The sequence below is a fragment of the Gossypium raimondii genome, chromosome 10, assembly GCF_025698545.1.
Source record: "Gossypium raimondii isolate GPD5lz chromosome 10, ASM2569854v1, whole genome shotgun sequence".
Classification (NCBI taxonomy): domain Eukaryota; kingdom Viridiplantae; phylum Streptophyta; class Magnoliopsida; order Malvales; family Malvaceae; genus Gossypium; species Gossypium raimondii.
Window position 1 is genome coordinate 28,784,698 of NC_068574.1, and position 24,221 is coordinate 28,808,918.

The 24,221-nt window shown below is 34.7% G+C and overlaps 1 non-coding gene across 1 annotated transcript; it reads right to left on the reverse strand.

Annotated features, from left to right (window-relative positions):
• Window positions 1–391: 391 nt before the first annotated feature.
• LOC128034167 (small nucleolar RNA R71) lies at window positions 392–498 on the reverse strand. Its single transcript, XR_008190299.1, has one exon. It is a non-coding gene; the product is annotated as a small nucleolar RNA R71 (small nucleolar RNA).
• Between the last annotated feature and the right edge of the window lie 23,723 nt (window positions 499–24,221).

Genomic DNA, 24,221 nt, shown 5'->3' on the forward strand with positions numbered 1-24,221 from the left:
TATCCTTATTGCTGATGATAAGGATAGAGCTTTACGACAGTATGCCGTGCCAGTATTTAACGATTTTAATCTGGGTATTAGGAAACCTGAAATCGAGGCACAACAATTCGAGCTGAAACCGGTCATGTTCTAGATGCTTCAGACTATGGGCCAATTCAGTGGAATGCCTACTAAAGATCCTCATCTTCACTTAAGACTATTTATGGAAGTGAGCAATTCTTTCAAGTTAGCCAGAGTACACGAAGATGCATTATGATTGAAGTTATTCCCATATTCACTAAGGGACAGAGCTCGTGCTTGGTTAAACTCATTGCCACCGAAGTCCATTTCTACATGGCAAGAGTTAGTCAAGAGATTCCTCATGAAGTATTTCCCGCCGACCAAGAATGCCAAGTTGAGGAATGAGATCACTGCCTTCCAACAAATGGATGATGAGTCCCTGTATGAAGCATGGGAAAGGTAAAAAGATTTATTACGAAAGTGCCCTCGTCATGGAATCCCACATTGCATTCAACTTAAGACATTCTATAATGATCTCAATGCTCACACGAGGATGGTAGTGGACGCCTCTGCTAATAGTGGTTACATTTCTAAGTCTTATAATAAGGCTTACGAAATTATTGAAAGGATTGCTAGCAACAATTATCAATGGCCAACCAATCAAGCAACATCAGGAATATGAGTCACTAGAATACAAGAAGTGGACGCTCTCACTTCACTCGCATCTCAGGTATCTTCAATATCCTCAATGCTTAAGAATCTTACCACTAATGAGTCTAACAGTTTTGCAGCCCAACCACCTAACCAATTTGAGAATATAGCCTGTGTGTATTGTAGGGAAGGACACTTGTTTGAAGAATGTCCATCGAACCCCGAATCTGTATATTACGTGGGTAACCAAAACCAAAATCGAGGGAGGCAAGGGCTGCAATCCAACTTTTATAACTCATCGTGGCAAAATCACCCGAATTTTTCCTGGAGTAACCAAGGGGTTGGAACAAGTAACACTTACATCCAACCTAGACCAACTTAGCTACATAGTTTCCCCCAACAAGTTCAGAAACCAACCCAAGCGGAACCATCCAATAGCTTAGAGAATCTATTGAAGGCATACATGGCGAAAAACGACGCCACTTTAAGGAATTTGGAGAATCAAGTGGGCCAGCTTGCTACTGAACTCAGGAATCGACCACAAGGTGCTCTACCTAGTGACACGGAGAATCCGAGAAATCTGGGGAAGGAACATTGTAAAGCATTGACATTGAAGAGCGAAAAGACAGTAGAGCCCAACACTGTCGAAGTTGAAAAGGAGCCATGTAACTCTCCTAACCCGTATCCTTCTCTAGAATAGGGTTATAGAGCATTACGGGAGTTTAGAAATTAATTTTCAGACATTTCATTTCATCAAGCATTCATATTTATGACCAATTAAAATCAAAACATTTATAAGCTAACATTAACCAATTTAACTTATACAAGTCATTATAACCAGAATCAAATCATCCAAAATTACCAATAGAACCAATGGATAATGTGATATATCTACAACAAGCTTCCAACCTAATCGAGCTTCTGATAATCATTTAAATGCATCAAATAATTATACATATTACCAATAATAATAATTGATTCCAATAATAAAACACACACATATATATATATAATATTCATTACCAAATAGCATTCACTTCAATTAAAATTATATAGAATATAGCTCATACGAGCTCACCGGACTAAATTGCAAAAATACCAAAATTCAGGGACATTTTGGAAATTTTCTATTTTTCTCATATTTCCACCCAATATTGTTCTAAATTTAATTCAATTTTGCAATTTAGATAAATAACCAATCCATTTCATGCAATTTGGTCACTTTTTGACATTTTTACAAATTTACCCTTAAAGTTTCACATTTGTTCAATTTAGTCCCTGGACCTAAAACATGTAAATTGGTCATTTTTAATGTAAACTCATTCTAGTTAAATAATCATATATTTTCCTCCTCCTCCTCTCCATTCCACATCCTTAATGTATATAACATGCTTATAGGTAACATTATCTATAATTTCACCATTTACTTATATAAATTCATTCAAAGTTGTCCACTTGAGTTGTAGTCACTAAATTATTTATATCTTGAGATAAAGAACTCAAAATTAAGATCCGTAAATTTTATCTCAAACAAGACTCACATATGTTCTTAAAATAAAATTTTCAGAATTTTGGTTTAGCCAATAAGTACATTTTATTCTTTAAAGTCATCCCTATTCTGCTGTCTAACAGTTCCGACCCTTCTTCACTAAAAATTAATTATCTCCTTGTACAGAATTCTAATGATGTTTCTGTTTGTTTATATTGAAAATAGACTCATTAAAGATTTAAAATATAAATTTAAGTCTCTAATTATTTTCTCCAATTTTTATGATTTTCCAAAGTCAGTATAGGGAACCTGAAATCATTATGTCCTTACCTCACAAAATTTATTATATCTCATGATTTAGAATTCTATTGCTTACAAAGTTTCTTCTATAAGAAACTAGACTCAATAAGCTTTAATTTAACATTTTATTCATCCTCTAATTAGATTTACACAATTTATGGTGATTTTTCAAAGTTAACCTACTGCTGCTGTCCAAAACTGTTTTGTGCAAAATATTGATTACTAAGTTTATAACACTCTTATTTTCCTTCTCTACACTATTTCTCATCACTTTCTCTTATTTTCTCTTCACTAACATATCAAGAACATAAAACCTTATATAATAAAACCCTACATTAACATCAATTTCATACTTTTTCAATAATATCAAACTCAAAAATATATTCAAATCTTGATGCTCTTACCTTGCTCAATTGATTTCAATCTTTAACTTGATTTTCTCTCTCCTCCAGCCTCTATTGCTTGAATCTAACTTGATATTCTAGCTCCTCATAGTCTCCTTGTTATCTTTCTCTCTTGATGGATATGGAAATTCTTTTGATTTTTAGGTGAAAATGGTAATTTTTTTGAAGGAGGGACCAAATTTTAATGAAAGAAAAACTTTCTTTCTTTCTCTCTTCTCCTCACGTTGGATGCATGGAAGATGATGGGTTGGTTAGTTTTTTTTTTTTCATCTTTCTTTCCACATATATATACTAAACAATAAAACAATAAAATAATATTTAAAAATCAAATTAAAATATTAATAAACTAATATTTATTTATTTAATCTAAAATATCTCCAACATCATCATTATCGATTTCTCTCTCTTCTAAATGACCATTTTGCCCTTTATGATCTTTTAAAATTCCATCCTTGAGTCATCACTTAATTTGTTAAAATTACGATTTAGTCCCTCAAAATTCTTCACCTTTTTCAATTGGGTCCTAATCCATCCATTTTTCTTAGTTTTTAGATCATTCCACCCTTAAAATATTTACACCTTTGGTCCTTCAACTTTTTTGTATTTACACTTTAACCCCTCAAATTTTGAATATTTACTCCTAACCCATAAAAATTTTCTCACTTTTGCGATTTAATCCTTTCTTGAATTAATATGTCATAATATACTTCCCAATGTTGACATAACTCAATATTACCCTTTTTATCACTTTATTTCCTTATTTTACTATACCAAGGATAATATCTTACTGTAGAAATTTTCAAAATATTACATTTGTGGTCCCAAAACCACTGTTCCGACTAGGCCCAATTTCAGGCTGTTACAAGCCAGCTGACGCTCAAGATTCAAAAGAAGTTCAACCAAGTGTTGAAATTCCAATTTCACCAGAACCAGAATCTGTAAAACCCGATAAAGTAACCTTAATACCAGCTAATTCTGATCAACTTACAATGTCGTTAGATGCAGAATTACCGCCAAAGATGAATAAACTAGAATCAGTCTTAGTAATGAAACCACCACCACCCTACCCTCAAAGACTTCAGAAACAGAAGTAGAAGATTCAATTCAAGAAGTTCCTTGACGTACTCAAGTAACTTCAGATCAACATCCCGTTGGTTGAAGCACTTGAGCAAATGGCAAACTACATCAAGTTCATGAAAGATATCTTGTTTAAGAAATGATGACTTAGAGAATTTGACACGGTAGTTCTGACGAAGGAATGCAGTGCATATCTTCAAGACAAACTACCCCCAAAATTGAAGGATCCTGGATGTTTTACCATACCGTGTAACATTGGAGAAACATATTGTGGTAAGGCATTATGTGACTTAGGTGCAAGTATCAACTTGATGACTATGTCAATATTTAGGATGTTGGGGATAGGAGAAGTTAGACCAACTACAGTTACGCTTCAACTAGCAGATCGATCCTTAGCACATCCAAAAGGAAAAATCGAGGACGTATTGGTACGTGTAGATAAGTTTATTTTTCCTGCTGACTTTGTAATTCTAGATTTTGAAGCAGACAACGAAGTACCAATCATCCTAGGAAGATCATTCCTAGCAACTGGAAGGACCCTTATTGATGTGCAGAACGGCGAGCTCACTATGCGTGTTCAGGATGATCAGGTAACATTTAACGTCTTTAAGTCTATGCGATTTCTTGACACAATGAATGATTGCTCTACAGTGTTCAATTTAGAGGATTTAATAGTGGAGAAGGAACTCAATTGTGTTGATGACCCACTGGAAAGAATTTTGCATTGGATCCTCCAAATGATGAAGAGGAGGATGAATACTTAGCTTTGCTAGAAGCTAATCAAAGGGGATTTAATCCGTAATCCCGTTTTGAATATTTGGAGTTAGAAAAGAGGGACTATTCCTAACTAAAAGCATCGATCAAGGAGCCACCTAAATTAGAACTCAAGGTATTACCTTTTCATTTAAAATATGTTTATTTATGTAACGTTTCCACTCTGCCTGTGATTGTTTTAGCAGAATTGACCACTAAGTAAGAAGAGAAACTTATCTTAGTTCTGAAACAATTCAAGAAGGTAATCGGATGGACCATAGCCGATATTCGTGGTATTAGTCCATTTGTATGCATGCACAAGATTATCCTAGAAGATGGAAAAAAAAGGACGATTGATGGACAACGGAGACTAAACCCCATCATGAAGGACGTAGTAAAACAAGAGATCATCAAGTGGTTAGATACGAGTATCATCTATCCCATCTCAAACAGTTCATGGGTAAGCCCGGTCCACTGCGTGCCAAAAAAAGGAGGTATCACGGTCATATAGAATGAGAACAATGAGTTGATACTGACTAGAATGGTTATGGGATGGAGAATCTGCATCGATTACCGGAAGCTAAACAAGACGACTAGGAAAGATCACTCTCATTTGCCGTTCTTGGACCAGATGTTGGATAAACTCGTAGGACGAGATTACTACTGTTTTCTCGATGGATACTCAGGGTATAATCAGATTACAGTAGCATCGAAAGATTAACACAAAATGACATTCACCTGCCCGTACGGTACGCTTGCATTTAGACGTATGCCATTTGGTTTATATAATGCACCAGCTACATTTCAAAGTTGTATGATGTCTATTTTTACTTACATGGTTGAGAAATATTTGGAAGTTTTTATGGACAATTTTTCAGTATTCGGAGATACTTACAATGATTGCTTAGCCAATCTAACTAAGGTACTAAGGCAATGCAAAAAAATGAATCTCGTACTCAACTGGGAAAAGTGTCATTTTATGGTACGAGAAGGAGTTGTTCTAGGGCATCAGATAATGAAACATGGGATCGAGGTAGACAAAGAAAAGGTAGACGTTATTGAGAAACTGCCACCTCCAACATCTGTAAACGGTGTTAGGAGCTTTTTGGGCCACACCGATTTTTATCGAAGATTTATCAAGGACTTCTCCAAAGTTGCTAAACCCTTATGCAAATTATTGGAGAAGGACTCTATATTCAAGTTTGATGAGGAATGCTTAAAATCCTTCAACAATTTGAAGAGTCGATTAGTCAAGGCACCCATAATCGTCACACCAGACTAGGATTTGCCATTGGAATTGATGTGTTACGCAAGTGACTTTGCAATTGGAGTTGTCTTGGGCCAGCAAAGGAACAAAGTTTTTCATCCCATCTACTACGCAAGTCGAACCCTAACAGAAGCTCAACTGAATTATACGGTAATAGAAAAAGAGTTACTTGCTATTGTGTTTGCTTTCGACAAGTTTCGATCTTATCTGGTAGGTACCAAAGTGACTGTCTATACGGACCACTTGGTAATTAAGTATTTACTTGCGAAGAAAGACGCTAAGCCGAAGTTGATCCGATGGGTATTTCTACTTCAAGAGTTTGATCTAGAAATTCAAGATCGAAAGGGAGTCGAAAGTCAAGTAACAGATCACCTGTCCAGATTGGAGCCACAAGAAGGGAATTCTCCTCTTATACCAATTCAGGAGACGTTTCCAGACGAACATATCCTGAAGGTAAATCTTGTCCATAATACCCTTGGTTTGCTGATATTGGTAACTATTTAGCTTGTGGTTTAATGCCATTTGATAAGACGTATCAACAAAGGAAAAAGTTTCTTCATGATATGAAGTACTATTTCTGGGAAGAGCCATATGTTTTTAAAAAGTGTGCTGATCAGATGATTAGGAGATGTGTGGCAGAAGATGAAATACCGAAGATTTTATACCACTGTCACTCAGCTCCAAGTAGGGGACACTTCGGAGGTACACGTACAGCGGCCAAAGTATTGCAAGTCGGATTCTTTTGGCCAACACTATTCAAGGATGCATATGCTTACGTGAAGAGCTGTGATCGATGTCAAAGGGTTGGAAATGTCACCAACAGAAATGAGATGCCTCGAACAAACATCATTGAGGTAGAGTTGTTCGATGTATGGGGTATTGACTTTCTTGGTCCTTTTCCTCCGTCTTGCAGTCACAAGTACATACTAGTAGTAGTAGACTATGTGTCTAAGTGGGTCGAGGCTAAGGCATAACCGACAAACGATGCTAAGTTTGTGATGAAGTTTCTACAGACGCAGGTGTTCACAAGGTTTGGAACCGCAAAAGCTATCATCAGTGATGAAGGATCCCACTTTGTGAACAAGTGGTTAAAATGGTTACTAGACAAACACAGAGTGAAACACAAGGTTGCAACAGCTTACCCTCCGCAGACAAATGGGCAAGCTGAACTGGCAAATAAGGAGATCAAAGGCATACTTGAGAAGGTAGTCTGCCCGAACCGACGAGATTGGTCCAAAAGACTAGATGATGCTTTATGGGCTTACAAAACAGCATACAAGACACCTTTAGGAATGTCACCCTACAGGTTGGTGTTTGGGAAAGCCTGCCATCTACCATTGGAGTTAGAGCACAAAACTTACTGGGCTCTTCAACGGCTTAATTTGGATCCTAAGCTCGCGAAAGAGAAACGGATGTTCCAACTCAATGAGTTAGAAAAGTTCCGAATGTTCTCATATGAAAATGCCAAATTACTTAAAGAAAGACTCAAGAAATGGCATGACAACCACATTCGAGTTTGAGAATTTGAAGTAGGTCAGCAAGTCTTGTTGTTCAATTCCAGATTGAAGTTCTTTCTAGGTAAGCTAAAATCACGTTGGTCCGGTCCATTTACGATTCAACACGTCTATCCATATGGAGTTGTTCAACTCCAAGGTAAGGGAGGTAATTTCCAAGTCAATGCTCAGCGTTTGAAACATTAATACGGAGAAAAACCTGAACGGGATCAAATCTTGTTCAGTTTATCAGATATTTAAATTTTCTTATTTTTAATAAATTATTTAGGGTATATTTTCGGGTTTATTATGTTTAAATAAATTCTATCTGGGAGAATGGAACTTAAGCGGGACCACTTGTGACCCCTCCAATCTTCCTGGGAATTGGTATTTACATAATTTTCCGAGAAATTATTCCTTGAATGACAAATTAAATTTTTAATTTTTCAAATAAAAGGGTCAAATTGTGATCCAAGTTTTAAATTACAACTCAATTTCAAATTTTCATTAAGTCTAGGACTGAGTTGAATTATTTTTGAATATACATATTTATATAAATATGATGAACTTTAATATATAATTATATCTCTTATAATTTATCTATTAATTTTATCAACTCAAAGATAGAATTATGATTAGTTTATTTTAATCATATTTTCTCCTTGTTTTAATAATTTAATAGCAATTGATAATTTCATTATTAATTGTTGTTAACTTTGAGTAGGACTAGACTTAGAATATTTAAATTATTAAATTTCTCTAAGAATGCTACTCTAATTCCTACTTCTCCTACTATAAATTCCACCCTTACTTCCCCCATTCATTCATCACTCAAAACCCCAAAGCACCAAATCCCTTAAGTGCCGCAAGCCTCAAACGCACATTGCTTGGCTAACAGCCTCAGCATGCCACACGCCCCAGCCCCAACAGTCACCTAGGCCGTGTCCTGCTCCTATGCGCCACACCTGCACACGTCCCAACACATCAGGCCTGCTTGTTGAAAGACCCTGCTTGCCGAAGGACCCACACGCTACTGCTTGTGCGCAACCCCTGTTGCGTGTTGCTGCCTACTTCTACACCCATCCGCCCGCACACCTAGCAACCTTCCAACACTTCTGCGGCACACACCTTCACCCATCCTTAGCCAAATCCTTCAACCTACCTTAAATCGACCTCGTTTGCTTTTAATTATTTTTTTCAGAAAAAGGGTGGTAAGACCGAATTTTCTCTTGAATTTTAATTTTATTCAATTATTTAATTTTTCAAATCATTGAACTATTAATAATTTTTATTAATTAAATTTTTGACAAAATAATTTTTCCCATTTTATGTTCAGGTTAATCATGCCTCACAAGAGAACTCATGCCTCCGCCCAAATCGATGAAACACAAAATAAGTTCCACTATGAAAAAGCCAAAGTAAGATACGAAAGCATCTTCAAAAATCAACAGATGAATCCAGAGAAAGGCTTCACATTGAAGGAAAGCAACTACAGAGACTTTATGGCACGTATTCGTCAAGTTGCTGAAGCCCTCAATTGGGAATTGTTTTATGAAAAGAGACCAAGTGTGGATGAGGAACTAGTTCGTGAATTCTATGCGAATTTAACCTCAAGCAAAGTGACCGAAGTTCCAGTTCACGAAATCAAGGTACTAATAAATTCAAATGCATTAATGAGTTCTTTGAATTACCTGATTTCGAAAACAATGAATATTCTTCTTTATTGAGCAACATTAAGCCTGAAAACTTGCAAGAAATTCTCAAGGAACTCACAATTCTAGGTTCTAAGTGGACTGTGTCAAAGCAAGGAATCCACAAGTGCCGAAAAGAATATTTGACACCACTTGCGAATGTATGGTTCTATTTCATCCGTTTCAGCCTTATGCCTAGTTCGCATAAGACTACAATCTCATTAAAGCGAATGGTCCTATTATACTCAATTTTAACTGGAAAGACCATTGATGTGGGCAAAAACATCCTAAGAGAAATGCGAAATTGTGTCATTAAATGTTTTGGCCCAGCCTATTTCCCCTTTACGATAATAATTTTGTGCTTAAAAGCAAAAATTCTTGCGAACAGAAAGAAGACAGGGTATAGTCAGGGCACAATCACCGATTGGGACCTCTACTGAGTAGCTGGAGATTCTGTTCTACAGCAACAAGTTGAAGAAAGTGAGGATCCCAAAGAAGCAGAAGATGACCCCATAGAGATCCCGCTAGAGCAATCAACTGAAGTCCCTAATGAGGCAAAACCAATGGAACCAGAAGCTGAAACTGATAACGAAACCTCAATGTTTGGAGCTCCACCGTCTAGCCCAGATCTTCGTGATGAGCTGTCAAAGCTGATGGACTTAATGCAACACATGCAATGGCAACAACAAGCCTACTAGAGATACTCAAAAATAAGGGATGACTCGATGAGGAGTGCCCTTAGGAAAATTTATAATGACCCATTTATTTTTGTGCCTGAGTTTTCAGATTTCATATTTGAACCATGGAGTTCATTGTCGAAGAGGGAGCAAAGCGATTCATACAAAGGCAATAATGATGAAGCAAAAGATGAGTTGAATTCGGAAGGATCGGCAGACAAATAAAAAAAGAAGGACCTCAACTTTATTTTATTTTTTTCTTAAGTTATTTTAGGCTTAGGTTAATTAGGAAATTTTATTTTTGCATAATAAAACAAAAGATAGGAATCATGAATAAAATCTGAACAAGTCACAAAGGCTAAAGTGTGGCAATAGGTATATACATGTCTAGGATTGGACTTCAAGAGAGCTTGGTACTTAAGCAGTCAATTTGACTCACCTCCTCTTTTCTAAAATCCTACCTGGTGTATAGTATATATTCACTTTAAACAATGAGAACATTGTTCATTTTAAGTTTGGGGGACCGAAAATTTGAATTAATTCCACTCAAAATAAAATTTTCTTTTAATTATGATTACGATATATTTTGTTCAATAATTTGAAATTTTGTTAAGTATGCTAAACATCAGTATTAATAAAGTTATATTATTTCAATAAGTTATTATGTTAGCTTAATAATAATATGAATGTATTTTTAATAAAGCATGCAAATTCGTACCATAAAAAATTTTTTCCCTATAAAAAAATTAGGCATGCATGAAAGTTTAAGTCTTTAGAATTGACTTAGTAATTTCTTGAGGCAAAATCATAAGAAGCATGGAATATTGAAAATGACTTAGGCAATTATTGTTTGGACCGTTTGAGCCTTTCAAGCCAACCATGATAAAATTATCCTTCGAAACCTAACTTTGAGCCTACATGGCCTAGTTTTATTTGGACCTTTGTAATATTTAGCCATCACTTTTCTCTTCATTATCTTTAAAATTGTCCCAAACACTAGACTCAGTACTATTCAGAATATCGTTTGAAAATAAGTTTGGGGGAATTGAAAAGAAGTATCAATTGCTCGAAAATTGTAGTACATGAAGCAAGTGCTCGAATTTGAATTAAAAAAAACATGTACTTGAAAGAAAATAGATGTACAAAAGAGCATGTGAAAGTAAAATAAGTTGGTGTATCGAAGGTAAAAATTTCGAAGGTTTGATTTTACGCTGAGTCTAGGGTTTTTAAGCCAAAATTTATCTATCTTTTACCTATCCATAGCCTAGCCACATTACAACCTTAATAAAGACCTATTGATTCAAGTTTCTATGCTACCTACATTAGTGGAGAGAAATTGCTAAGATCAACATATGAAGACATAAGATAAACTTAATGATTGCAGCTTAGTCTTGAATGAGGGAATAAAAAAAATCAAATTAGTAAGGGTTAACATGTAGTTGTTCGATGTAATTTGAACTATATGCATACTTAAGTAGCATAATTATCAAATTCCTTGTTTTTGAGCCTAAGTATATTAATTCATAATTTTGAGAAGAAAGTTGTTCTGAAGGAATTCTTCAAAAGTGTTTTTGAGAAATTCTTTCCGAAATTTGTGCATTACTCGGGACGAGCAATGATTTAAGTTTGGGGGTGTGGAAACACAAAGATTTATATACTTTTTCATACCTAATTTTACTTAAAATCATGCATTTCTGATAGAATTTTTGTCATAAAATAATTAATTTTTATAAAATAATTAAATTTTATTAAAAATTTTAACATGTTAATTTTTAATCAATTTTACAATTATTTTTACTTAATTTTGATTATTTTTGACAAATTCGTACAGAGGGCGAAAATTGACCTGGCAGACACTGTTAAAAGAACAAAACTGAGAAGCAATTCGAAGTAAAAAGGAAAAATAATTTCCAGCCTAAGATGGTCCAAATATATGTATTAATTCATAATATAATTAATTTTAATTTATTCCCAATTTAATTTGGGCTAAATAAATTAATTTTTATTAATTATGGAAAAAGGGCCCAGTTGAACCGCACCAGTTGAACCAAATTGAGTGAACTGAACCAGCCACCAATTGGGCCGCCTAGAACCGTTCAAATGCTGACCCAAATTATCATTTTTATCTGATTAAATGAGCTTCAAAAATGACCTTGGAAGACTTCCAAATTGCATTCAAACCTCACCTTAAATTAAGGCTTTGCGGATTTGCCCCAGGCTAATTTTAGCAAAGTTGAAAGTCTAAGCTTTGCCATGTAGGATGGCCGGCCATGAGGGGGCTCTTTGGCTGCTGAAATTTGATATTTTTAGTAGCCATCCTCAGCTGTATAAACCCACATTTTCTGCCCATTCAAATCATCCCTCATTCACATCTTTTCTCTCACAACTCTTCTCTCCTCACTCACTTTTTTTATCTCATTTTTCCCATTCAAAGTTCCTTGCTCTTGTGCCGATTTCTCCTCTTGGGAAAGGGGTATTCTTCAGCCATTTTGGAGCAGAAATTGAGTGTTCATAGCAGCCTTGACCGGAGAGGACACCAAAGAAGGAAGAACAGAGCAACCTAGTCAAGCCACGGAAAACCACCGGATTTTTCCTTATCTCTTTAATTTTTTTTGTTTTTATGATGAACATATCAATGAATATTTATGCTATTAGAATGGTTAATTTAATTAGCTTAGCTTGAATTTAATTTGCATTGGGTTGATTGTGTTCCATCCTCTTGATTTGTTAATTTGATGTTTATGTTGTTATAGGCCTCGGTAAAATGTTTGATTAAGTAAAACCATGATTAAGTTATTTTTGCATTACAATAGTAAGATAGCTAAAGAATTAATTATTTAAACGCATTGAAATTGTAATTAATGGACACAGTACTTAATCAGTGCATGTTTAATTCTTCTAAGGTAGCTGAAGATTAGATTAGCATTGTATTTGGCGATACATATGCCTTGCATAACTTGCAAGATTATTGTGATTAAACTGTTTCAAGGTAAGGATACTTTGTTACCTCACATAGTCTTTTATATGCTTATTATGTTGAATTAATCGTTTGAATCAACATAGGAATATGCGAGAGATTGTTTAATCTAATAAGTATGTATGTGCAATAACATATTTATCTTTATAAATCTGTTTTATCGGTCGAATTGACATAGGAATATGTACAAGAGATGAATGAATTTTTTATTTGTAAATATGTTCATAAGTTAGTGAACTACCGAGTTGCCGTGATTTATTAGTAATAAGTATAAGCATAAGTTTAATGATTCTAAGGTAAGGAAATGTAATTAATCCAACACAATTATATCATCTTGATTAAAATTAGCTTTTGAAATCATGCATTAGAACTTTATGTTATTTATTTTATTTTATTTACTTTGTTTTCTAGTTTTTAATCATTTCCCAAATCCAAATATTTTTCTTTCACCAAAGTGTTTAAACTTACTTTCATAAATAATTCTTTTACAATCCCTGTGGGTACGATAACTCGACATTTACTTGTCACTTTATTACTTGTTGCGATTGTGTACACTTGAGCATTTTCGTCGTTCTAACTGGCACACTATGCAATCTCACTATCTCAGAAATGTAGAGCTTAGCTAACTTCTAGAGATAGTAATCAGTACGAACAGGAATAAAATAGACGGACTTAGTCAATCTATCAACCACAACCCAAACCAAATGTTTCTTAGTAGGCGTCAAGGGCAACCCACAAACAAATTTCATTGTCACTCTCTCCCACTTCCACTGTGGAATTCGAATCGGTTAGAGCCACCCTGATGGAAAATGATATTATGTTTTAACCTGTTGGCAAGTCAAACATTTAAATATAAATTCATTTACTTCACGTTTAAGACCCGGCCACCAATACACTTCCCTCAAGTCTCGATACATTTTAGTACTACCAAGATGAACAGCATAAGGGCTGCTATTTGCTTCCTCAAGTATAGAATCCTCAACTTCTTATCATTAGGCACACAATATCTTCATCTAAAGTACAAAATTCCATCATAATTAATTCCAAAATCCTTAGTTGATCCATCATCGACTTGTCTAAACCAAAGTTTTAGAGTTTCATCCAAACTCTACTTATCCTTGATCTCCTGAACCCATGCAGGCTTTATTTGCAATTCAGCCAAGATACCCCCATCATCAAAAAGACTCAAGCGAGCGAGCATAGCCTTTAAATTACATATTACCTTTCTACTCAAAGCATCAGCCACAACATTTGCCTTTTCAGGGTAATAATTGACCATACATTCATAATCCTTTAATGGCCCAATCCATCTATGTTGCTTTAAATTTAGTTCTTTCTGGGTAAAGAGATATTTGAGACTCTTGCGATCGGTGTAATAACACATTTCTCACCATACAAGTAGTGTCTCCAAATTTTGAGAGCAATAACAATAGCTACCAACTCCAAATCATGTGTAAGGTAATTACATTCATGTTGCCTAAGTTATCCTGGGGCATATGCTACAACTTTACCATCTTGCATTAGAACACAACCAAACCCAACATGTAAAGCATCACTATACAAAACATATTCTTTACCAGATTCTGATTGAATTAAGACGGGAGCTTCTGTCAACACGGACTCCAACCTTTCCAAACTGGCTTGTTGTTCATCTCTTCACTTAAATGGAGCATTCTTTCTCAAAAGCTTAGTTAATGACGCTGCTATCAAGGAAAAACCCTTAAAAAACTTTCGATAATACCCAGCAAGACCGAGAAAACTCTGAATTTTCAAAACATCCTTCAATTGCTTCCAATCTAGGATGGCATCATCCTTTCTAGAATCTACGCGAATCCCTCAGCTGATACCACATGACCCAAAAATATCACTCCCTTCAACCAAAATTCACACTTACTAAGTTTAGCAAAAAGTTACTTTTCATGGAGTATCTGTAAAACCAATTTTAAATGCTCATCATACTCAATTTTTATCTTAAGGTACACAAGGATGTCATCAATGAAAACCATGACAAACTAATCAACGAAAGGTTGGAAGACACAATTCATAAGATCCATGAAGGCTACTGGTTTATTAGTCAACCTAAAAGGCATGACATGGAACTCATAATGTTCATAATGAGTCTTAAAAGCGGTTTTGGAAATATCAGATTCTTTTATTTTAAGTTGATAATACCAAGATCTTAAGTCAATTTTGGAAAAGAAAGTTGCACCTCTAAATTGATCAAATAGATCGTCAATCCTTGGTAAAGGGTACTTACTCTTGATAGTTAATTTATCCGGTTGTCGATAATCAATGCTCAACCATTAGGTTCCATCTTTCTTTTTCACAAATAAAATCGGTGCACCCCATGGTGAAACACTGGGTATAATAAAACCCCTATCCAACAGTTCTTTCAACTGGACCTTCAAATTGTTAAGCTCTTTTGGTGCCATGTAGTAGGGAGCGATGAACACCGATGTCGTTCCCGGCAACATCTCAATTCTGAGTTCCACTCCCCTCTCTAGAGGTAACCCTGGCAGTTCCTCAGGAAACACATCAGGAAATTCCCTCACTGTACGAATACCTTTAACTACAGGATTAACAACACTTGCATCTTGGACATAAGCCAAAAATGCTTCGCACCCTTTTCACACCATCTTTTCTGCTACTAAAGCAGAGATTACATTAGACAGATAATTCTGATGCTCCCCTACCATAATAACTTCTTTCCCATACTCAATCACCAAATTCACCCTCTTCAATGCACAATCTAATCGAACTTGATGCTCAACCAACCAGTCCATCCCCAAAATCAAATCGAATTCATTGAAAAGAAGTTCCACGAAATCGACAAGGAGTACCTCTCCTAAAACCTTTAAAGGGCATCTTTTATAAACTTTATTCACAAGTGTGGAGGATCCTAAGGGACTAACTATAGTTACAATATTTTCGGTTTTCTCTACCTTAATACCCAATTTTACAACCACATTACAAGAAACTTACGAGTGGGTAGATCCTATGTCAATCAAAGCAAAATAAGGTATTGAGTAAATAGTGAAGGTACCTGCTATGGCGTTAGTCGCATCTCTATCCTTTCAGTGCCTAGCCTCATAAACCAAGATTGTCTCGCCTCAGCTTGATTCGAACCTTGAGATGGTGGTCTCTAACCCTGATTACCATTCCTATTTCGATTCTGATTATGGCCCCTCTGAGCAGCCTGATTACCTCTCTGATTTTGACTCCCAGTTGGGCTTTGATTCTAAGCCAGAGCTTGCACCTGATCCTGACGATGAGGACAATCCCTAATCTCTTGCTCCATTGAATGACATACGAATCAAGAACCAATTCTCCTCCAACACTCACCCAAATGGTGCATCTAACAATACTAGAAAACTTGAATCTGCCTTTCTCTAGGGTCCACTACTTCTCTATTCTACGGTGGCCTAACCTCTCTGGCCTGCTTAACAAGTTACGGATTTGGGCCAGTAGGGCCCGTTTCTCTTTGGGGTTGATCCGTCAGTGTCCCTTTCTTCTCTCGCTCCACGTGTTTAATCTCCTCAATAATCTTGGTCTTCTTGACGAAAGCCTCAAACACACGCTCTGGGTGTTGAGCTACCAAAACCTTATGGTCATACCTTAGACCTTCCTAAAAATGGAAACTATTTTCGTGCTCAGATGTCACCATACTAGGTGCATAGCGACTCAACCTTAGAAATTCTACCTCATACTCAAAAACTCTCTTGTCTCATTATTTAAGTTTAATAAATTCTAACTGTCGGGCCTTCATATAGCGAGGGACCACATACGTACCCTAAAAGGCCTCTTGACAATAAGCCTAATCAATACGCTCTAGCAGTGTTCCTCTAACCACTGATTACCACCATCGATATGCCTCATCCCTTAACAGAGACATGGCACCCTTAAGTTTCTGCCCAAGAGTGCATTCCAAATCCTTCAAAATTTGTTCAGTAGTTTCCATTCAGTACTCAGCCATAGTAGGAGTAGTTCAAACAATACCCCTAAACAATTCTACCCCACTAGAGCAGAGCCTTTCAACAATTGTCACACGACTAACACCTCCTATTAGAGCCCCTGCAACCATATTCAAATCCCTCAATAAAGCCTAAATTACTGGATCATTCTTAACAAGGCCATAACTAATATTCTCACCCTCAGTAGTGCGTTCACTGTTAACCTCATTCTATTCATTATCCTATTCTAGCCCTAATGATGCAGCTGACTCAACCAGATCCCTCAGAGTTTGCCCCCTACGACCTCTCCTACCAGGAGTTATCATTCCACGTGCATTCATTTTGATGTTTTATGGATCTACAATTTTACAAGTAAAAGCTTTTAGTACTTTGTTTAGTCTTTTACACACTCACATTTTAAAGTTTTATGGACTTTGTAGCATCCTATATAAAACATTTTCCAAATCCAATGTGGTTTGTTTTCCCCAAAATTTTCCCTTTTCATGTATGCATGCATGCAGACTTACTTAAGTAGATTTAAAATCTCAATCTGAGGTTTTGAACCAAGGCTCTGATACCACTAACTGTAACTTTCTAAACTTGGGCTAGACGTTATAGTCGAATCGGGAAGGCCACAATGGACACCTCAGTGTCGAACCTACCCTAATGATAGTTAAAAACCTTCAAGTACTACCTTTTATAAAATTGTGGTTTCTATTGTTAGCTTTGGAAAAATATTCATTTACTTAGTCCAATCATGTTTAGGTTGAATTAGTGAATTAGGTGAATTTTTATAAAACCCAACTGTCGGCGTTGCCTTCGAAAAATCATTTTTTTATCTTCTTAGCAGTGACAATGTACCATTACTAGTCAAATATTAATTTAGCCATATATCATGCATAATCCATTTCAACATATTTATAAAAACCATGTAACCATACCAAATATGTGTGTCATGCATGCATGAAAAACTCCAAAATCTCAAACAATCCCAAACCAAATTTAAAAAAAAAAAACTTTATAATCCAAAATCAAATAATAATAAAAAAATAACCTAAAAATATAATTAAATTAAAATAATATGACGAAGTAAAGTATGAAGTCCACCGTGAACCATACGTACGATCGTTCTTCAGCTTTACGGTTGATTCGGGGGCATTTGGGTCAACACTTGATTCAATAATATACTGGAAAATCAGTAGCTAATAATGATTAAATGAAGGAATTTGATTAATCCATAACCTTTACGCTACAACTATGTCGAAATAACAAATAATTTTATGCTTAATTGCACTTATGCTTCCCAATTTGTGAGTTTCGAATGCCCAAATAATCAACATTTTTCCCTAATTGACATAGGTTTAATAGCTAAATAAGAGGATTCAAGAACTCAAACTATGGCTGCAATTAAATGGGAAATATTCAAGAAAGGAAAAATCCCCCTATTCTACACATATGCGCATGCACCAGTACCCATGGTAACCGAAATTGGAGTTGAATTTTAAAATACATTGAGACCTCATTAAAATCTGGAAATATACCTTTCAAAACTTTTAAAATCTCACATATTCCAGATCTAGAAATTTTGATTTTTAATTGACAAGATTAACCAAGAAATTAAAGAGAAAAGAGATATTACCCAAGCTAGTTGAGAGAAACGACAAAGACACCTTATTGGCTATGTTTTGGATTGATTTTAAAGTTCAATATTTCAGATTTAGGGCTAACTTATTTGGGGAAAATTTGCATCAATATAGTAAAGGAGATGGTGCATAATCTTGATGCAAGAAGAAGAAGAAAATGAAGATGGTAAAATGGGAGGTGTAGGAAAAAGGAAAAAAATAAAAATGAAGAGAGGTAGAGGGAGGGGGTTAGAGACGGCTAATGTAAAGGGAAACGGGGTTCAGAGGCTGATTATTTTGATATAAATTTTATTTTTACCTAGATTTACTAGGCTTGGATGGCAACACATAAAAAAAAACAAGGGAATTTGCAAAAATCAATTTATTTTGTAAAAGTTGAGACTTGAACATGAGACCTCCAGCTAACTTTCATGCTTTTATATTAAATAAATAACCATTAGCTCAATTCCCTATTTTTAATATATTTCTTTATTTTGGGATGTTACAATAAACTATATAACCCTATTCAATGTGAAGTTGTTCAATTTAGGTGCTCAATTTTAATTCAACAGCCTGTTATTACTACAATTCGCAGTAACACTAAGAGTTGAATTCTTAAAACTTAGATCAATTTGATTTTCTTTATCTATTTTTTTCTATATAACTCTGACACAGACATTGCGATATTTCATGGAACAATAAATAAAACCAGTACAGAAGCAAAATTTGAGTCATTTCAGATGCTATTGGCAGAATCATCATACTTTTAATGTAGTGCAACTTAACCTATTTTAAAATTTACCATAATATGCAACGCAATAAATTTGATATCCATGATTTCCTTACAGGTTTTTAGAGCCTTTTTTCTTGATTTATTTAGAAGTCTTTCCTTTTTTGAACATTCTATCAGTTATTCTAGGGTGAGCTTTTAATTTTACCGAATACGGGATGCCACACCACTATCTAAACTCATGTACATCAAGTAGAAAGCTTATTCTAAGAAAAACATCCTTCATTATAATATACATGTAGGTTTTAGGTCACTCAACTGGATAATTATTGTTGTTACAAGCAAATCCTACAAAACATAATCCTAAAAATGAGTGTTAACATGCACAAGGTCTATTTAGCAAAATTCTCAAAATGTGTCCGTAGGTATTGATACTGGCACTAGGGTATCAATATTTTCTTTAGGTGGTATCGATACCACCTGCAAAAATAATACCAAACATGTATTCTATTTCTCGACAAAATCCCAAAGTCTAAAAAATTATCGGTACCTGTCATGAGATATCGATACTTTAACCCCGAGTATCGATACTCGAGCAAAGGTATCGATACCAAATCTCTATTTTGACTTCCCGCACATTTTGAAACACAGAGGTATCGATTTTGGAACCCGATTATCGATACCTCTGCCCCTGAACTTGAAAATGCAGCACATATATGCAATTAACTCACTCCAAAATAGTTTCTAAGCATCATGCATAAATTACTTCGATAAATAATCATCCAATGGCTAAAGTTAATAGTTCAAGTAGTCAAAACGTGTGCAAGCAAGATACATCAAGCCATCATTAAAATTCATAAACATATGCAAACATATAAACTCATAAACTTCCAAAATCGAAACACAACAGAGTCGGTAAATAATTCAAATGTATCATGGCACTAAACAAGTCTACCACATTGTCTTATTTCCCAATATGAAAATAACCTACAAGAATAAGCAAGTCTTCCTTGGATCAGTCCCTACGACAACCACACCTCTCACACCAAACCGTTACTAATCTGCAAATGTTGAAAATAGTGGGTAAGCTTAACAAGCTCAGTGAATGAGTGAAATAACCACAACGTACACATTCCATCATGCATCCACAATAACCACATACATATACGATGCTAGAGTCTTATATTTAGTAATGTGTATCACTTTAACATGCAGTGTCTAACAATTCATTTGCATAACATTTATGAGGATAGTTTGCATAGGAACCACATATTTGTTAAGGCATTCATCATACCACACACATATATATAGTACAAGATAATTTGGCACTTGAGTTATGAAACTTATAGTGAGTTCTATCATCACACATTGGATACACAGATTTTCATTACACTACATAGACTCCTAGAGTCAAACATGACCCAGAAGTGAAGCGTATAGCTAACACTCTCCTTATTTCCCCTCACATGTCCCGTTGAATGGAGCTTAGCTCACATTCCCTTATCTCTCCAAACATGTCCTAGGGCCTCAACACCCAAAATCACTATACATATAGGTAAGTACTCACAATCCTATGGCACGCCAACTATATCCAACAGTTTCAAGAATCAAAAGGCCAAAATATCCAATTTAACACACATATTACTGATCAATTATCCGAGCATTATCAATGCATGTTAGCATCTTTTGCAAAAAACTGTCACTTGCATATAACATATATATATCATGTATACATTTACACTTCTCACAACAATTATCATATCCACATATCTTATATTTGAGCTTCTCCTCACTATGCACAAGTTAATAATCATGCAAGCACATAAATCGTCCACACAAATATAGATACAAGAAAACATACAATTGGAATTTAGAGTAGGGGTTTAGGCTACAACTGAATTCCCAAATACGCATGACTCGTGTCTACGAGTAGCAGTTTCAAACATTCACCACTAATGCTTTCGTCGAGAAGTCGAAAGCTCAATCTAGCTCTTTCTTTAACTGGTTGAAAGCCCTAATGAATCCAAGGCTTCACAGACAATAATCATACAATAAACATAGTCAAATAACGGCCAAGGATTCACTCAAACCAACCAAAACTAACTTGAGTTCCCAAATAGCTCAAATAATAAACATAAAATGCGCATAACTCGGTCTACACTTAACCTTTTCGCTTAAAATAAATTTCCTTTATCTTATTAATTGTCTACGCCTAATTCTCAACCTTTAAATTACACTAAAATGCTCAGTTCAAGGTATCGACATTTTTTGACATCTTTTAAACATTTTTCACAAAATTCATTAAAACATGAGAAATCATTAACAAAACTTCAATGCAAGTTTAAAAATCTCTTAATCACATTGAATCTAATAGAAAAACACTTTAAAATCACATTTTACCCAAAATCTCAAAATCCACCATTAATAATTCCATTTTTTTATTAAAACTTGTGATTCAATGGCTAAAACTTCAATTTTAAGGACTAGATATCATAAAAAAACTCATAAGAATTCAAAATATTACCTTTGATGGAAGATTATACGAGTTTTGATGCAAATCTAGGAAACTCACGTTTGGAGAATGTGATGAAATCTTTTGAGTTTTTGAGTATTTTAAAAAGATTCTATGGATGTTTAAGGCTTAAGTGTTAAGAGAAATTAAAATGTTATAGTTTTGCAATCAAAATTTAGTGGAGAGAGCTAGTGAAATCAAAGGGACGACAAGCACGATGAAGGGGAAAAAATGACGTGAAAACATGTTGATAGGGAAGAAATAGGTTCAATTTTATAAACTGGTAAAACTGCAACATAAATACCTACTATTTTGACTTTGTTACAAATTAGTCATCTTTCTAAAATTATAGGTTTCTAAAACACTTTTTCAAAAATTGATTAATACTTATAATGCCATAGTCAAATATAATTCTTGTTTTCCAAGCTACAAAATTCATAAAATACCACTAAAACTCTTAAGTCTTATTTTAGGGTGTTTCATTGACAGTATCAACATACTTTCTACGGTAGAACAAGAATCCACATCAACATAAAGAGAAGAATATATCACAGTGGAATATGCTCTCTCTCTTTTTACAAGATTCCACATCAAGTTTTTGCACATGGAAAATCCTAAACTAGATAACATTATACAGTGTGAAGTTGTTTTAATTTAGGTGTTCAATTTTCATTCAACAAACTTGTTTTTACTGCAATTCTTAGTAACACTAAGAGTTGAATTCTTAAAACTTAGAATAATTTTTTTTCATCTATTTTTTTCTATATAACTCTGATGCAGACATTGTGATATTTCATGCCACATAAAATAAAACCAATAGAAAAGCAAAATCTGAGTTATTTGATATGCTATTGACAGAATCATCATACTTTCAATGGTAGTACAACCTAACCTGTTTCAAATTTTACCATAATTTGCAACTCAATAAATTTGAAATCCATTATTTTCTTATATGTTTTTGGAGACATTTTTCTTGATTTATTTGCATCTAATTTCTTGATTTTTTGTCACCTATATATATGGATTACATTCAAGAATAACTTCATTCTAAACCATCTGAAAGGCTAGTAAAGAATTCTGCTTTAACTTTTTTGCTCGTTTCTTTTCTCTTTTGATCTTTTTTTTGTAATGGCCAGTGGAGGCAAGAAAACTGGAAGAAGAAGAAAAATTGAGATTAAGATCATTGAAAATGAGGATGATAGGCTCATCTCATTTTCAAAACGATGTACAAGAATTTATAAGAAAATCTCTTAGCTCTCCACTTTATGTGGTGGTGAGATTCTTTTTATTATTTTCTCACCAACTGGTAAGCCTTATTCATTTGGTCATCCTTCTATTGAATCTATTGCTAAATGATTTTTAAATCCAGACCAACCTCTTAATGAAACCATTCATGCTCCTATTGAGGCTTACCGAAAGGTACATCAACTTGCTTTTCCAAGATTTCAATGACGTCCACCAAAGAATCTCCCTTTTTTTTTATTTTATCATGTTAGTTTTGGACCTCTTTGAAATCTTAGACAAGCAAGTTGATTCTTACCTTACGGTAATCCTCAATAGGAGCATAAGTGGTTTCAGTAAGAGGTTGGTTTAGTTTCAAATATCGTTTAGCGATAGATTCAATAGAAGGATGACGAAATGAATAAGGCTTACAAGTTGGTAAGAAAATAATAAAAAGAATCTCACCACCACATAAAGAGGAGAGCTTAGATATTTTCTCATAAATTCTTGTACATCATGTTGAAAATGAGATGAGCCTATCCTCATTATTTTCAATTATCTTAATCTCAATTTTTCTTCTTCCCCCAGTTTTCTTGCTTGAGCTTGCCATTACAAAATATATCAAAACATAAAAGAAACCAACAAAAAAGTTAAAAAGGGATGCTTTACTAGCCTTTCAGATGGTTTGGAATGAAGTTCTTCTTTGATGGAATTCATATATATAGGCAAAAAAACTCAAGAAATTAAATGCAAACAAATCAAGAAAAAGGGCTCCAAAAACCTCTAAGGAAATAATGGATATCAAATTTTTTACATTGCAAATTATGGTAAATTTTAGAACAGGTTTGGCTGTACTACCATTAAGAGCATGATGATGCTGTCAATAGCATCTGAAATGAATCAAGATTTTGCTTCTCAACTGGTTTTATATTATGATGAATGAAGTGTCACAATGTTTGTATGAGAGTTATATTGTAACACCCCAAACCCGACCTAGGAGTTAGACAGAATCTCAGAGGTTACATTGATCACCGAAGTGATCGTAGGAAAGTTTTACAAAACAAATTATCTCAAATTCCATTACATACATATTTAATGCTTTACGAACCACGAACATTTAATCTTCTAGATCTCAATCAGAAAAATTAAAGTTAAGTTTAATTTATAAACAAAGTAAGATTTACAAGAAAAATCAAAACAGAACTTGTACCATAGTTTTCGTAAAACCTTACAGTTCAAGGCAATCTAACAAAATGGAAACTAAAAAGAAGAACTGTTAATTTATTTTTAACTGTAACTATCCGAGACCTCCTCATACAGAGCCCAGCGTCAAAATTCAGAAATGTACATGCAAGGGGAAACACTAAGGGGGTGAGCTACACGAGCTCAATGTGACTTCGAAATGAT